Source organism: Suricata suricatta, chromosome 3 (assembly GCF_006229205.1).
Source record: "Suricata suricatta isolate VVHF042 chromosome 3, meerkat_22Aug2017_6uvM2_HiC, whole genome shotgun sequence".
Lineage (NCBI taxonomy): Eukaryota > Metazoa > Chordata > Mammalia > Carnivora > Herpestidae > Suricata > Suricata suricatta.
In genome coordinates, this window is record NC_043702.1 from 44,821,237 (window position 1) to 44,836,740 (window position 15,504).

Sequence of the window (15,504 nt, forward strand, 5' to 3'; positions counted from 1 at the left end):
GACAAAAGTCATGTGATTCTAGAATCAGTGACCAGATTCTCAGATTTGTTTGTAATAGATGGAATCTTCAGTGGACTGATCCCATGGTTATTTCCTTGAAGTGATTCTTAGGAGTCCTGGTTAATGACTGATCTTCCAGCATTTTCCAGAGTTTTGTAAGTACCATTCCCTGTATTAAACCCCTCTTTGCTTAAATTAGATAGGAGGATCACCATTAACTTCAGTTGAACCCTTACTAAACATTAACTCATGGGGCTGTTATGAGGATAAAATGTGGGTAGTGAAATAGAAAAGCAATTCAGAGGCCAGTGCTTGACCATCAGTAAATGTTAGAAAAATTAGTAGACACATCTTTTAGTGAATGTATTTTATTTGTATAAGTATATATCTTTTATTACATAAGCAAAATATAAGATATTCTGTGTATTTTTGAGTTAAATAAATTTTCCAGTGTAAGTTATCTTTATTTTTGACATGTAGAATTTTGCTTCTCTTTTTTATGTTGTTTCCACAAAAGCCAAATACAAACATCACTAAGCCAATTGAAATGTGAAGAATCAGTCTGTGTAGGTGATTGCTAGTGCTGTCAGTCATTGATTTAGACGGTCAAAAGGTAAATTGAAAAATGGTTTATTCTTGTAAGTAATCATTGCTGTTCCACTACAATTCATTGACTTCATGTATATCCATATTAATATTTTTCCTTTAAATCCGAAATTGTTTCAAACAAATATTTAAAGTGATTTCATTTGCTTCTTCCTTGCATCCAACAAAGAATTATAGACTACAGAAATACTTTCAATAATTGAAGGAAAATAAGTAAATAGATGGCTGTTTAGGTAGTTTTGATTTTCAGAGATACAGGCTCAGGAAAATGAAAACTAAAAGTCATTTGCTAACTTACGCAGGAGATAAATAACTATGCTGTTATACATAGTGTAGTACTGTGCGGTATAAACACGCGCACACTCGCATACATGAATGCCACTTGCATGTACATACACGCACTATGTGTGCAGGAGTTATGGTCGTGTGAGGGACAGAAATACGTTAACTGCATCCTCATCTCATGCCACAATAGTATCATCCATACAAGGACTCTTCTCAATCTGCATGGCATGTTTTTTCCTTCACCATCGGTTTTTGCCCCCATTGCCTCTTCCGACTGCTTTACTCTACTGTGCTTGGTGTATGTCTTTAATATGTATGTACCCTTATTTTTAAATGGTATTTACCTACAAATATAATTTCTCTAATTTTTTCATTCAACATTATAGTTGAAGATCTTTGATGTTAATCAAGTTCAAAGTGCTAAATTCTATACAGTAGTCCATTTCAAATCATTTTTAATTTTTTTGTTCATGGATACATAAATGCCCCCAATTTCCTACTACCACAGTCCTGCCGTAATGAACAGTGAGGGTCATTTGGGCAAACACTCAGTAGAGGGATTGCAGTGTCGGAGGAAACACGCAGGTACGATCCCAATAAGGATTGGTGGTTAGCTTTCCATAGTAGCTCTTCAGCTGACCCTCCCCCAAGCAAGACAGATCTGCTCTTAATTTTCTAGTCTTTTCAACAACTTGGTACAGGCTGATGCATATATTATGATAGCTAGTAAGAAAATATATAATCTTATCTATCCAAACCAGAGCACTTTGAATAGTTAAGAAGAGATAATGATAACTGCAATGAGACATAAATCATAAAGAGGTTACGTATGCTAGGGAAACCAGGACATTCACCCTGTGCCACTGATGTTTTACATATTTGTTTTTAATTATTTGATTATTTGTAAAATTGAATATCTCCTCATAAACACTTTAGCCAGAACATTATTCTAATAAGTACTTATCTCCTTTGAATGGTCTTTTTCTTGCTGATGGGCAGAATTTACTGTATATCTTAGGTTCTAATCTCTCAGTATTAGTTGTCTTCTCCCAGCGTATAATTCACCTTCTTGCATTCTCTATCGTTTCCTTCACTGAATAGAAGTGTGAATAAATACATCTCATTCACTGGGGACTTTGGCAATACTTCATCACATCATAGTAACAAAAATAGCCTCTCTTATTTTTAGAATTAGTACTATACTTTACCTTTCACACTGATCCACCTAATACTCACTTATATATAGATTTGAGTTCCAGGTAAACCTTATTTTTCTACATATTTAAGCCAGTGTCTCACTTCCACCACCTAAACAATCTGTCCTTTTCCCACAAAATTGTTAAACCATGAAACCATACACCAACTTCCCCTGTATTCATGGAACACTTTTTTTCTGGACTATTTTGTTATATTGTTCTAGTTGGGTTTGGGGTGTTTTTTTGTTGTTTGTTTTCTTTTTTTGGTCATATGCACATATCATGAGGTTTTGATTGTATTTTTACAGCATGCCTTAATATCTGACGAAGAAGACAGTCTTTGTGTTTAAAACACACTTAGCAGGGCACCTGGGTGGCTCAGTCGGTTAAGCATCTGGTGTCAGCTCAGGTCATGATCTCACGGTTTGTAGGTTCAAGCCCCACATGGGGCTCTGTGCTGACAGCTAGCTCAGAGTCTGGAGCCTGCTTTGTATTCTGTGTCTACCTCTCTCTCTGACCCTCCCTGCGTGCTCTCTCTCTCTCTCTCGCAAAAATAAATAAAAAACATAAAAAAAATTTTAAAACCTCACTTAGCTATCAGTGGGCAGTAACTTTTACATAAAAAATTTTATTTTATTTATTTAAAAAAACTTTTTTTAATGTTTTTGAATGAGAGAGACAGACAGAATGTGAGCTAGGGAGGGGCACAAAGAGAGGAAGACACAGAATCTGAAGTGGGCTCCAAGCTCTGAGCTGTCAGCACAGAGCCCAACGCGGGGCTTGACCTCACAGGGCTTGAACCCAAGAGCCGTGAGATCATGCCGTGAGCCGAGGCTGGAAGCTTAACTGACTGAGCCACCCAGGCGCCCCTTACATGAAAATTTTTAAATCAAATAAACAGAGTCTAGAAAACTTCTTCAGGAATGCTAATTTTAAGTGTATTGAATTTATAGATTAACTTGAATGCCAGAAGCTTTGCAGAGAATGTATATAAACACTATTACCATGGTGTTCAGAAGATAAGCTACTGTCCTCACACATGATTCATGCGTATTTTCTTTTCCTTCTGAATCTGATAGAAAAATTGCGAGGTAGAACCTAGGTAATATCTAGCTTAGGAGAGTTGGAGAAATTCTGTCTTTGTTGTGTGCCTCTGCAGCAAAGGAACACAGGCTAGGGGAGCTGGGATCTGTGTTGAGAGTCCCAGGTCAGAGCATCTGTCCCAATGATAGTAAACATTAAAAAATTAACTCCTACCCATGTCTCATGTTCCTCACGTCAGACACACTCCAGTTTCCTCCTGGTGAAGTAAACTATAGGAAAAAGTTGGCATTCCAAGTTGTTTATAGAGAAATATATATTTTTGGCTGGCACAAGCATTCTGGGCTTCTTGGCAGTCAAATCCCTTGGCAAATTAATAAATTGGTATACTAGGTCAGTTTGTCTTATGACTTCTTGACAGCAAATCTTATCAGACACAAAAGCATCAAGTATCTAAATCTTAAATATGTGTTATATTTCTTGCAAAGATAGCTGCTATAGTTACTTATGTCAATGTATGCGTGTGCCTTTAATGTGACTTTATACTCTCCCATTGTTGGTGATGTTCATTTCTCATTCCTTTAAATCAAGGCTGGCCTTCTATCTTGCAGTTTTCAGTATCATCTCATAATCCTCAGTAATTATTTGAAGAAGCTGGGGCCCGAAGGATGGGACAGACCACAACACAGCCTACAATCAGTAGCAAACTAAGATGTGAACTGGGCTGTCTTAGACCACACAACTCCAGCTTAGCTCTTAGGTGACCAAAGCCATGATCCCAGTGAGACCAGAAAAAGACCACTTAGCAAAACGCAGCCCAAATTTCTGACCCACAGAATTAGGGTAAATCAAATGATTGTGTTTAAGCGAGGTTTGGAAAACCACAACCAAATCTAGCTTTCAACTTTTTTATGTATGGGACTTCAACCTAAGAATCAATCATTTTTATATGTTTAAGAGAGAAACAATAATAATAACAATATGCAAAAGCAACTGCATATGGTCCATACAGTATAAAATATTTACTATCTGGCCTTTTACACCTTTTTAAACCACTGTGTTTAGGTTGTTTATATACAGAAATACATAAAGTGCATGTCAAAGCTTGAAACTTGCTTGTCCAACAGATCAAAGTGATTCTTTGGCTCTTTGGTTCTTTGATAGAACTAAACTTAAAAGAAAATCTACATACATTGAAGGTAATCTTATTCCTTCTCATTCAAACTGCATGCATATTCATATATATTGCTTATAACGGAACTATCAGGATCATGTATGAATATAAAGATTTTTTATAATTATAATGTACTATAAAATCATATGGTGTGATGATTGATTCTAAGAATAAAGAGGCAGACGATGACCAGCTTCTGGAACAGTGGCCTTTGTAGCAAAGTTAGTTTCCAAAGAAAGTTAGCATTAGTGTTATCAAAGCATGAGAAAATAAATCTACCAAGAAAAACATACATTTCATTTCAAGACCTTTCTTAACACTTTACAATTTTTCACTGATTTCCTACTTTTTAATGCATAGTCAAAAGTTAATTAAAGCAGTACTTATATCAGCTACATCAACATACATGTTGAATCATTAATTTTGCATAATTTAGTCAATGTTGGGTGAATATGCAACTTTTCTATTAACAGCATTTTAGCCTTACATGAATTTAGATATGTGATGATAAATCAATAGATTTATAGATGATAGATAAAGTTATTCTTTGGTCACTATAATTTTCACAAAACTAATATACTCCTAAAGTTATTAGTAATTGCCTGGTTTCCCAGGTATATGTTATGTAATTATGTTGCCCTGAGTTGTTACCTAAAGAATTCAATCATTTATCTGAAGAAACGTATATTAAATAAATATTTCCAATATTATGAAATATACATTTTACCATACATTCTTTGCAATACAAATTCTACTATACACATTAATATGTTCTAGTATCTCTGTTCCATAAAAATCAAAAATTCTAGGCATGATATGTCATAACATGAGGCTCCTTCCAACCTCCGCCATTCTTAGCTGATGCTTTGTTTAAATCATGTAAGTTGGTTCACCACCAATGGCATTCCCACATGTGGCTTCAAGGGAGGTTAGAACAAATAACCTTTATCTTGGGAAGCTGTAAATTTAGTTTTGAAATGTTATTATCTTAAGAGAAGTAGAGAATGGATCTTAAGTAGACTGAACACGTATCCACATTTGCTGTAAATTCAGGTAAAAAAAACTACTGTAAATTCAGGTAAAAATATAGCCATTCTTCTGGAATCCCCTCAGATTTAAGCCCCTTCACTGTTAGAGAACTTCCAATTTGGAAAATAAATGATATAGTTACCATAATATTGGGGGGAAAGTAGCAATCTCCCCTACAAACTGTATTAATATTTTAAAATGCTTTCCTTAGGGGACATCTGGGTGGCTCAGTCAGTTAAGTGGCAGACTCTTGATTTTGGTTCAGATCATGATCTCATGGTGCACAGGATCAAGACCCTGCTTAGGATTCTCTCTCCTCCTCTCTCTGCCCCTCCTCCTGCTTGCACAGTTGCATGCTCTTTCTCTCAAATAAATAAGCAATTTTTAAAAATGCTCTTCTTGTACCAGTGTCAATAAATCTTAGATTTATACCTACTTACCATGGTAAGTAGTTTCAGTTGCCAATTGCCTTTCTTCATTACCTATATTTATATATTCCTTTGTTTCTCAGCTATAAAGTCAACTTCTTTTCTTTATCTACTATGATAATTCAAATTTGATCCTGTTGTTTTATTCTGCATGACTATCAGATAATTTATATTGAGGGAAATATTCTTTCCATTGATAATAAACTAATTATAGGTAGTTGCAGAACAAAAACTCTCTTTACCATTTCCCTTAGTAATATCATTGAAATGTTCACATTCACATTTTACCATGGCAAACAAGGTGCCTATATGCATTGCTTTAGAAATCAACAGAATAGCATGGTGGGTGGTTGCATGAGTCACTCTACATCCATATTAAACACAATCAGCCTTTTAAAAAGCCACAGACTTTACTGGTGTGTAGAAAAAAGGGATTTTATGTATAGATTTTATAACAAAAACAAGAGGAATTTTATCTGCTTTTGAGTATATATTACTTAATTGTAATTCACAAGATTTTTATTTTCCTTTTTGTTCCTTCCAAAATATTTATTCTTTAATTGAACCCAAATTATTCATACAACTCTATCACATAAAGATGATCATGTGCTGTGAGTTTCAAGTAATTTTTAGCAAACAATCTCTCACCAAAATATCATGGGTCCTAAGATTTCTGATTTATTCTGCATAAGTATATTATTTCATATATGCTTTCTCAACTGCAACTATTATTTTTGTCTGTCTATATTTTTGAAGACTTTTGTTAAAAATCATCTTCCAAGGACCAATAATGAATGCTATTGATGGATATTGCCTTGTACAGATAAGACAATGTCTTTTGTATTTATGTACCCTTTCTAATGCTCTCAACAAATCAGGTTCATAGCAAATAATTGCTTATTGTATAAAGTATTTTTTTAATTAGAAAGGATCATATATAGGAAAATATGATCATACATAAGAAAGATTATACACAGAAATGGTATATTAAGATAATGTACTGAATCTTGGTTGTTTTATTTTGGAGAGTGAGTTTGTCTGCTTTATTTTGATTCTGTGTTATTTTCATTATGTCCCGTTTAGATGTTCAGAAACCCTACGTCCTAATTCCGTGCTGTAGATTCCAGAGTATTTTTGCCTTGTTGCATTGCCATTCAATATAGACATCTAAAGTTGTGTTCCAATTCTGATATGAAATGCAAATACCTAAAACAATTTTGTATCCCTTGCAAAGTTCTGTGCAACCTCAGCATCGTGTTCTGAGAGCTGTGTAGTCTCTACTGCAAACTGTTTCTGCTTCTGTGCCTACAAAATATATGACGCTGAGAAAAACTAGCATAGAGAAAATGGGGCTTCATTGTTACTAGTGAATCCAATTAGATCTCTAGGACTATGACTTGCATAAACAATTAACAAGATTAGAAATAGTATGTTCTGGGACTAATGTAGCGCACCCGAAGTACCATCCATTTCAGACTTAGGGACAGATATGTAACAGAGTAATAAGTTCTGTCCTTTGGTCCAGGGAATAATTAAGTAAATCATTTATCAATTATACTTATTTTAGATTTAGAACTATATCCCTATCTCTCCAAATAAGGTTTTAGTAACATTCCTTATGATTATAAATGACTTTTAGTATTACATATTTTACAGTATTAAAGTAGTCATTGCCCAACCCGAGTTTCACAACTCAACACATTTTTATGAATAATCTTATATGTGCTGCTGGACATTAGCAGTCAATAAAGCAGATACTCTACCACCTTCAGAACATTTATAGCCCCGTGGGGCAAATCTATGATAATGTAAAATAAGAGATTCTAACCCAGTAGAGGAGTCCTTGATGAAAGGATGCTTACAGTGAAATAGTTTAGCCTAACAATGGGGGGGGACATGCTCAAAGCATGGAAGGTCATCTGTAAAAACTGTTTCAGCATAAGGCACTTTTGCAAGAGAAACTGATCTGTATAGGCAGGTTTTAGCTGGTGGTTATGATATCTGGTGGTTCTACAGAGGTTGTGATGCCCTGCTTTATTTCAAACATTTTCCCCTGTAAGGGTAAAAAATTAAATGTAAAATTTTAATATATATATATAGATAGATATATCAAATTGCAGTGGAAAAGGGCCTAAAGGATGAATTTATTCCATAATAAGTATTTATGTTTTAGTGCTTGAACATATGTGTGTGTTCATATATATTTTTAAAATATTTTTAAGTAATAAAATGCTTTGAAATATCTTAATGTGCTACATATTAGCCATGACCATATGTAGACTAAATCATAATACTCTACCTTGAAAAAAAATTATTGTTCAAAAAACTTTCTTAGTTCTGTGTAGTCTTCCTAATGAATTCCTTTCGCTACTTGAAACATGTCTGTAAATTTAGGGAGAAACTTATATCTTGTACATTCAGAAATGAATGCTTTCCTAATGATATCCTACGTAGCTTGGACCTACATCTAATTGGCACTTACTTAATGATATGAATTTTCTTCTTTTAATAAAGTGCTTATTTAGAAAATGTTCCAAACAGTCTTTGGGAACAAAACAGTCATAATTTGTAAAGCAACAGTGACATCCAGTGACAACAGAGATTTATTTAAGGAATATTTTTTTAGATTCACTATACAAGTAAAAGAAAGTGTTATTAAATATTAAATTCCACACTTTTTTCTATTTGTTTTAAATGTTCTAAGAATATATCAATATAACAAATCGCTGAGTGAAAATATAAACCAGGTGATCAATTAGAGAATGAAAAACTAAGCCATGAATTGGGAGAAAATATTTGCAAAGTATGGCTGATACAGGATATACAAAATATGCAAAGAATTGCTCAAATGCAATGTCCTATGTCACAAGAGAATTGCAAGTTAAAGCAACAACATATCACTACACAGGTTAGAATGGCTAAAATCAAGATACACGGATTGTAACAAATGCTGGTATGTATGTACAGCAACAGGAAAGCTCAGGCAGTGCTGGTGGGAATACAAAATGTTATCGCCACCTGCTGGCAAAGTCTGGCAGCTTCTCACAAAGCTAAAAACGGTCTCATTTGGTCCAGCAATTGTGCTTATTAGTACTTACTGATATAAACTAAAAACGTATGTCCATACAAAAACCTACACACAAATATTTATAGATGCTCTATTTCTAATCACCCCAAACTGGAACCAACCAAAATATCTTTCAGTAGGTGAGTGGAGAAATGATTGTTGTATATTCACACAACAGAGTATTATTTAGCCATAAAAAGAAATGGGCTTTCAAGCCACAAAAAGGGATGGAGCAAAGTTAAATGCATATTTTTTAAAAAGTGAAGCTAGTCTAAAAAGGCTATGTCGTGTGTAATTCTAATTAAATGACTTTCTGGAAAAGAGAAAGCTATAGAGAAATTAAAATGTTTAGTGGTTATCAGAAGACAGGGATGAATATATGAAGCACAGAGGATTCTTAGGCCAGTGAAACTATTTTAAAGATTCCGCATGATGCTATAAAGGTGAATACATGACACCATGCATTTATTAACACCCATAAAACCCTACAATACAATTGTGAGGCTCAATATAACCTACAGACTTTAGTTAATAATAATTTATCAATATTAATTCACCAATTGTAACAAATGTGCCACACTAATGTATAAAGTCAGTAATAATGGGGTAATATGGAACTGTGTGTGCAGGGTAATATGGAACTCTGTACTATCTTCTCATTTTTAATGTAGAGCTAAACTGTCCTAAAAAGTACCGTCTGATACTTAAAAAAAAGTGAAGCAAACCACAATCATTTACAATATTAATCTCTTGCACTGAATGAATGTCTTCCCCTGAGTGGTAGATCATTACCAAGATGTTTCATGGCATTATTCATTCTTACTGAATATTTGGAAAAGTGAATATCGAGTGAAATGGTGAATGTGTAGATGTATTACAAACTTGGAAAAAAAATTTTTTTTTGGTCTGTTCAGCCATTTCATATAGGAGGAGGACACAAATAAATCCTCCCTCTTCAGATCATGGCAATTTTAATCTATCCCATAAGCATAGCCACCAAAACAAACTTGCAAAAATTAAACTGGGTGTTGTGTGTGTTTGGGATGTGAAGGACTTCGTGGTCATGCGCTGTTCTGTCCGTGGCATTGAGTAATTCAATATTTTCATTGTAATTTTCCGTTTATATTTATATTGTTTTTAATATCTATTTATTTTTTGAGAGAGAGAGGGGGAGACACAGAATCTGAAGCAGGCTCCAGGCTCTGAGCTGCCACCACAGAGCCTGACATGAGGCTCAGACTCACCAGTCATGAGGTCATGACCTGAGTCAAAGTCAGATGCTTAACTATCTGAGCCACTTAGGTGCCTCTAATTTGCCATTTCTAAAAGCATAGTGGAAAAAGTTAAAACATGGATTTAAAAAAAATAACAATTTAATACAATCATGATAGGATGAAAAAAATGGAATGCTCCACTATGAAATTAACATCAAAACATCACACAGTCGCAAAAATATATTATAAGGGAGATATCATGTGATAATTCACACTAAAAAGTAAATGTTAAGAGATTCTTAGTTGGCCACAGGTTTAACATAGGCTGTTCACAATAAAGGTTTTTCTTTAAACTACCTTAATTTTTTAATTTCTATTTTTAATCTGGTTTTATTTTTTTATTTTAATTTTTTTTCAAAAACAACAGGAGAAACAAGCCAACTGTAAACTGCTGCTGGTTAGACTACATCCGGACTACTGAGTTCAGTTCTTTTGCTTGTTTTAAGAGAGTCACTGACTAAGAAGAGGTAAGGCATTGAAATTTGTAACATGAAAACTGAAGAAACTTGAGAATGTTTAAGACAAGAAAGAAAAGCATAAATAATCAGTAATAGTTACGTTTAAATACTTGACATCTCCCTGTAAAGATAACATTTTTTGGCCTGGCAGGAAAATTATGAGCAATATGTGAAAATTATAGGGGAACACATTTTATTTCAATGATTGTCACGTTAGCTAGCATAACTTGTTCACAAAGAACTTGACTATATTAACATAACATTAAGACACCTATTGATATATCCCTTCAACATAATTAGAACCCATCTCTGTTTTTATGCAATGTAAGTAAAATCAAATGATAGAAATTGTATGATAGAAAAACATAGTTTTTGCTGCTAATTTCCCAGTATGAAATTGTAAACAAATAATATCTCCCCACATGAAAGGCTCAGAAATGCATAAATTCTCCTCATAATATTTAAAAATGACTTCTTTCTTCTTTTGTCCCTAAGTTAGTACGTACATACTGTCTCAAGTAAAGATGATGCGCAGCTGTATGAGGAAAGTTTTAATCATGGCCGCTCTTACATTTCCTTTCCCACAATGCTGACTTAATTTTCAAAGTCTTTTGTACATTCTTTTATACTTTCCCATTATTCATATGAATATCTTAGATACATGTAGAGGTTATTCTTATCTTTTACAAAAATATGGATCACAAATAGTATACCTGAACTTTGAAAAAATCATCTTGACAAACATGTTTACCTTTCCTTTGACCAGAAGGCTCGTTCAGCCTTTCTTCTATTGCTGGATGTTCGCAGTGTTTTTAGTTTTATATCAAAATCATGCTGCCTGTAACAAACATCTTTGTATGTGTATGCATTTAACTACTATTGCTTTTATTTTTACATGATATTCTGTAGAAAGATCTTTTAAAGTGAAAATGATGAGTTAAAGACTATTTTCTTGTTTGCTTAATAGATATTACAAACTACTTTTCCAAAAATTGTAACAAGTCATGCAAAAAGTCAAGGAGAGTTTCATTTTCTCCTATTGTGTCCTAGCATTGGATATTATAAAATATTGAAAGTTTGGTAAATCTGAAGGCAAAAATATTTAATTATTGCTTTACTTGCATTCCTGTGAGGTTAAAATAGTCCTAATGATGCTGTTACTGTTTTATTTTTTCTTCCAATCATATCACATGCCCAAAATGGATTAGCAGCAAATCTAGATCCACAGTCACTGAGGGACTTAGACTGGAAAAGGCCCTTCAGTGTTAGATCTGAACTACCTATTCATATTTATTCCAAGAGAGTATTTTCTTAAGTCAGTTTATCAGAAATATTTGTAAGATATTTTAATTTTTACACTTTATACTTTATATATAAATATATAATTTATGTACTTTATATTTTATGGTAAGATATATTTGTTTAGCCTTTACTATTATTATTTGTCATTAGCTATTTTATGGTATCTTTGGCCATTCAATAAAAATGTGTAGTTAAATATGTCCTTTTTATACTTTTACCCCTTTTCTATTTTCTGAATATGTTCTATGTTTAGTAACACCTATACCACTTTCTACTATTTTTGTAGATATTTGTTTTATTTACATTTAAATATTTACTTCATTGACATTGATTTTTAAATAATGAAGTGATAATCTATCTGATTTTTCGTTTGCCAGATGATTAATCAACCCACAGCAACACTTATTAAATAATTTCCCACTGAATTAAAATATTTCCTACATAACACCATATTAGATTCCTTTGTAGCTTTATATATATTCCACAAGTTACTATGCACCTTAATGAGATAAGATAATACACTTTCATTTGCATATGATGTTTTAATAGCTAGTAAAGCAAGAACAGAACCTCCTCTTCCAGTTTGCCTTCATAATTTTACTTGGTATAATTCTTCTGAACTAGAATTTTTATTTAAAATCTAAGGTAAAATCAAATTATTATGGAATTGCCTGAAGTCAGTCATTCATTTCGCAATCCCTTCTATTTGGCTACATAGTTTCTCCAGTTTGCACAGGTCTTGTTTAACACCAAAACCAAATTATACAGATTTTTCATTCTTGCCATTAAATTTATATGTAGGTATTCTATCATTTACTATTTACTATTTACGTGTTCATTATTTGCTACCAGAGCAGGGTATTTTTATTTCCATTCCCCGATGGTAACTGTTAATAGAGAAAAAACGCTACATTGGTTTTTTGTGTGTATTAACCTAAACAGTCAACAAATTTCTACTGATGTACTTGTAGTTTCTTCAGTTTTCTAGGTATCCACTCCAGTTGACGACATCTAAGCGTAGGTTCTCTCCCTATTTTAATGTGTATACAATTTTTTATTGTCTTGTTGCATTATCTAGAAGAAAAGCCCTATCCAACAGAATTTTCTGTGATAATGGAAATGCTTTAAATCCTTACTACCACCTAGGCACACATGGCTAGTGCAACTGTGGAATTGACTTTTAAGTTTGAGTTAATTGTAAATAATTTAAATTAAACATTCACATATGAAAAATAGCTACTGTATTGGGCAGTGCAGATCTAAAGTGTCAAAAATATTACTGAAAAATTTTATGATAATGGACATTTCTGTCTTTTTGATACTTTAATTATCTCAGTGTTTCACTATTTTATATGTTGTTTGCTGGTTTATCTATGTATATGTGTGTATGAATATTCTTCATTGTTTTTAAGCAATTTTTGTCAATTCCTCTTTCCTTAATTATGTTTAGAAATTTAATTCGTGTTAGATGCAGAATTTTAGCTCCTGGCTTTTGTTTTTTCTTTTTTTAATACGTATTTTTCCTTATTTTTGATGTTTATTTATTTTTGGGAGAGAGCAGCATGTGAGTGAGGGAGGGGATAGAGAAAGAGGAGGAAAGAGAATTTCAAGTAGGCTCCATGCTGACAGCAGAGAGCCTGATGTGAGGCTTGAACCCATGAAACATGAGACCATGATTGGAGCCAAAGTCGACATTTAACCAACTGAGCCATCTAGGCAGCCCTGGGTTTTCTTTTTTAATGTGTTTATGTAATTGCTTATTTGGTGACCTAATTCTGAACAAAACTTATATTTCTAACTCCTTTCTGGTTCTAGCGTTATTTTCACACTGTGGGAAATTATATTTCTAACCAATGTATTTAAAAAAATTAATAGTGCTATGTGAATTATTCTAGAGTTTCCTAATGTGTTATAATATTAAGGTTATGATAAATATGTAAAATGACATAAGAAACATTCCATTTTTCTATGATCTAGAATAGTTCATATCACATAAAGCTTTAAAGCTTTATCCATAAAGCTTTATGTTTATTTAAAGCTCACTTTTAAACAATAAGAGCTTTCTGTGTGTGAAACACTGAAATAGAGTATGAACTGGGAAGAATAATATGTTTTAGTTAGAGAAAAGTTTATCTTATACATATGTTTTTATTAAATCTAAATATCTTTAAAACTAATATGTATTCCTCTTTTTTGCTTTTAATTGATTATTGGGAAACAAAAGAACAAATCAAGAAAATAAACATTACATCAGAGTTAGTGTAGTAGTTACCGAAATCGTTTTGCAGACCTTCCAGTTGTATTAAAACTCGCTTATTATTGGGGTGCCTGGGTGGCTCAGTCGGTTAAGCATCTAACTTCAGCTCAGGTCATGATCTTGCGGTTCCTGGGTCTGAGCCCCTCATGGGGCTTTGTGCTGACAGCTCAGAGCCTGGAGCTCGGTTCAAATTCTGTCTCCCTTTCTCTCCGCCCCCCCCCCCCCCCCCCCCCCCCCCCCCTCTCTCTCTCTCTCTCTCTCTCTCTCTCTCTCTCTCCCCCTCTGTCTCAAAAAATAAACATTAAAAAATTAAATTAAAAAAAGTAAGTATTGAATCAGCCAAACTGCAGATTAGACACAATATAACCTTGAGATACAACCCAGAATGCAGTACAAGGAGAAAAATAACCTTTTCTTCCAATTTCATTGAGAAAATAAAAAAAACAATGGAGGAGGAGAACTTCTAAATACACTAACTTCCCATGTTATGCCACCGCACCCAGGTACTCTCCAGCACCAGCTACATGACTTGGGGGGGCTAGTAGCTAAAGGAAACTGTGGATCAGCCGATGGAAGTTAAGACGGTAACAGCAGAGTATTAAAGGAGGCATGAGACCCTTCGTCGGAGCCCTGCGTGATTGCAACGGCCGCACTGCCATGAACCAGCCTGCAAGTCAGCCTTTCCTTCCGCTTGCCTCGGAGCCAAGCTCAGTACATCTCCCAGGTCACGAATCCAGCTCCTCTTCGTTATTCAAGCTTACTCTTCCCAAATTAATTAATTAATTCGATGCATTACCAGTCAAAAGTAACTGTTTTCAAAGAAATAAGCACACCAATATTAAACTTTATATGGACGATCTAAAGGGTAAAAAAAATACCTGAAAGAATTTTGAAATGTTTGGAACAGAAGATGAAAATGAAGATTCCAAAACTAAAGATTTAAAAGTAAAATTTTAGAAGAAAATGTATGATACTATATTCATCATGTTATGGGATGCAGAATTTTTAAAATACGATTTTAAAAGAACAAACTATTAAGAAAAAGATTGATTTATTTACCTGCCTCAATATTAATCCTTATATGACAAAAACACAAAAACAAAACACCACCCACTCTAAGCAACCAGAAAGACAACATACATATTTGGAGAAGGCATATCTAATTCATATAACCAATAGAAAACATTTCCATATATATATATAATGTAACATATATTATGAAACATTTCTTATGTAAGTAAAAACAAGACAGAGTAGAAAATCTAGGGTTTTAAAGAGTCAAAGGATACGAACAGGCATTTCTTAGATGAGTAAACCAATAAATATAAATATTTCCTTACAAGAAATCTAAGAAGTAAAAACAAGATCAACAATAAGAAAGGCACTT

General features: G+C 33.5%; 1 long non-coding RNA gene and 1 other non-coding gene across 2 annotated transcripts; one reads left to right on the plus strand and one right to left on the minus strand.

The window, feature by feature from the left end:
- The first annotated feature begins 68 nt into the window (after positions 1-68).
- Positions 69-15,101, plus strand: LOC115286442. The gene is made up of 3 exons (XR_003906067.1): positions 69-155; positions 10,468-10,567; positions 14,621-15,101. It is a non-coding gene; the product is annotated as an uncharacterized LOC115286442 (long non-coding RNA).
- On the minus strand, positions 9,727-9,866 carry LOC115288852. The gene has a single exon (XR_003907239.1). It is a non-coding gene; the product is annotated as a small nucleolar RNA SNORA29 (small nucleolar RNA).
- Positions 15,102-15,504: the final 403 nt, after the last annotated feature.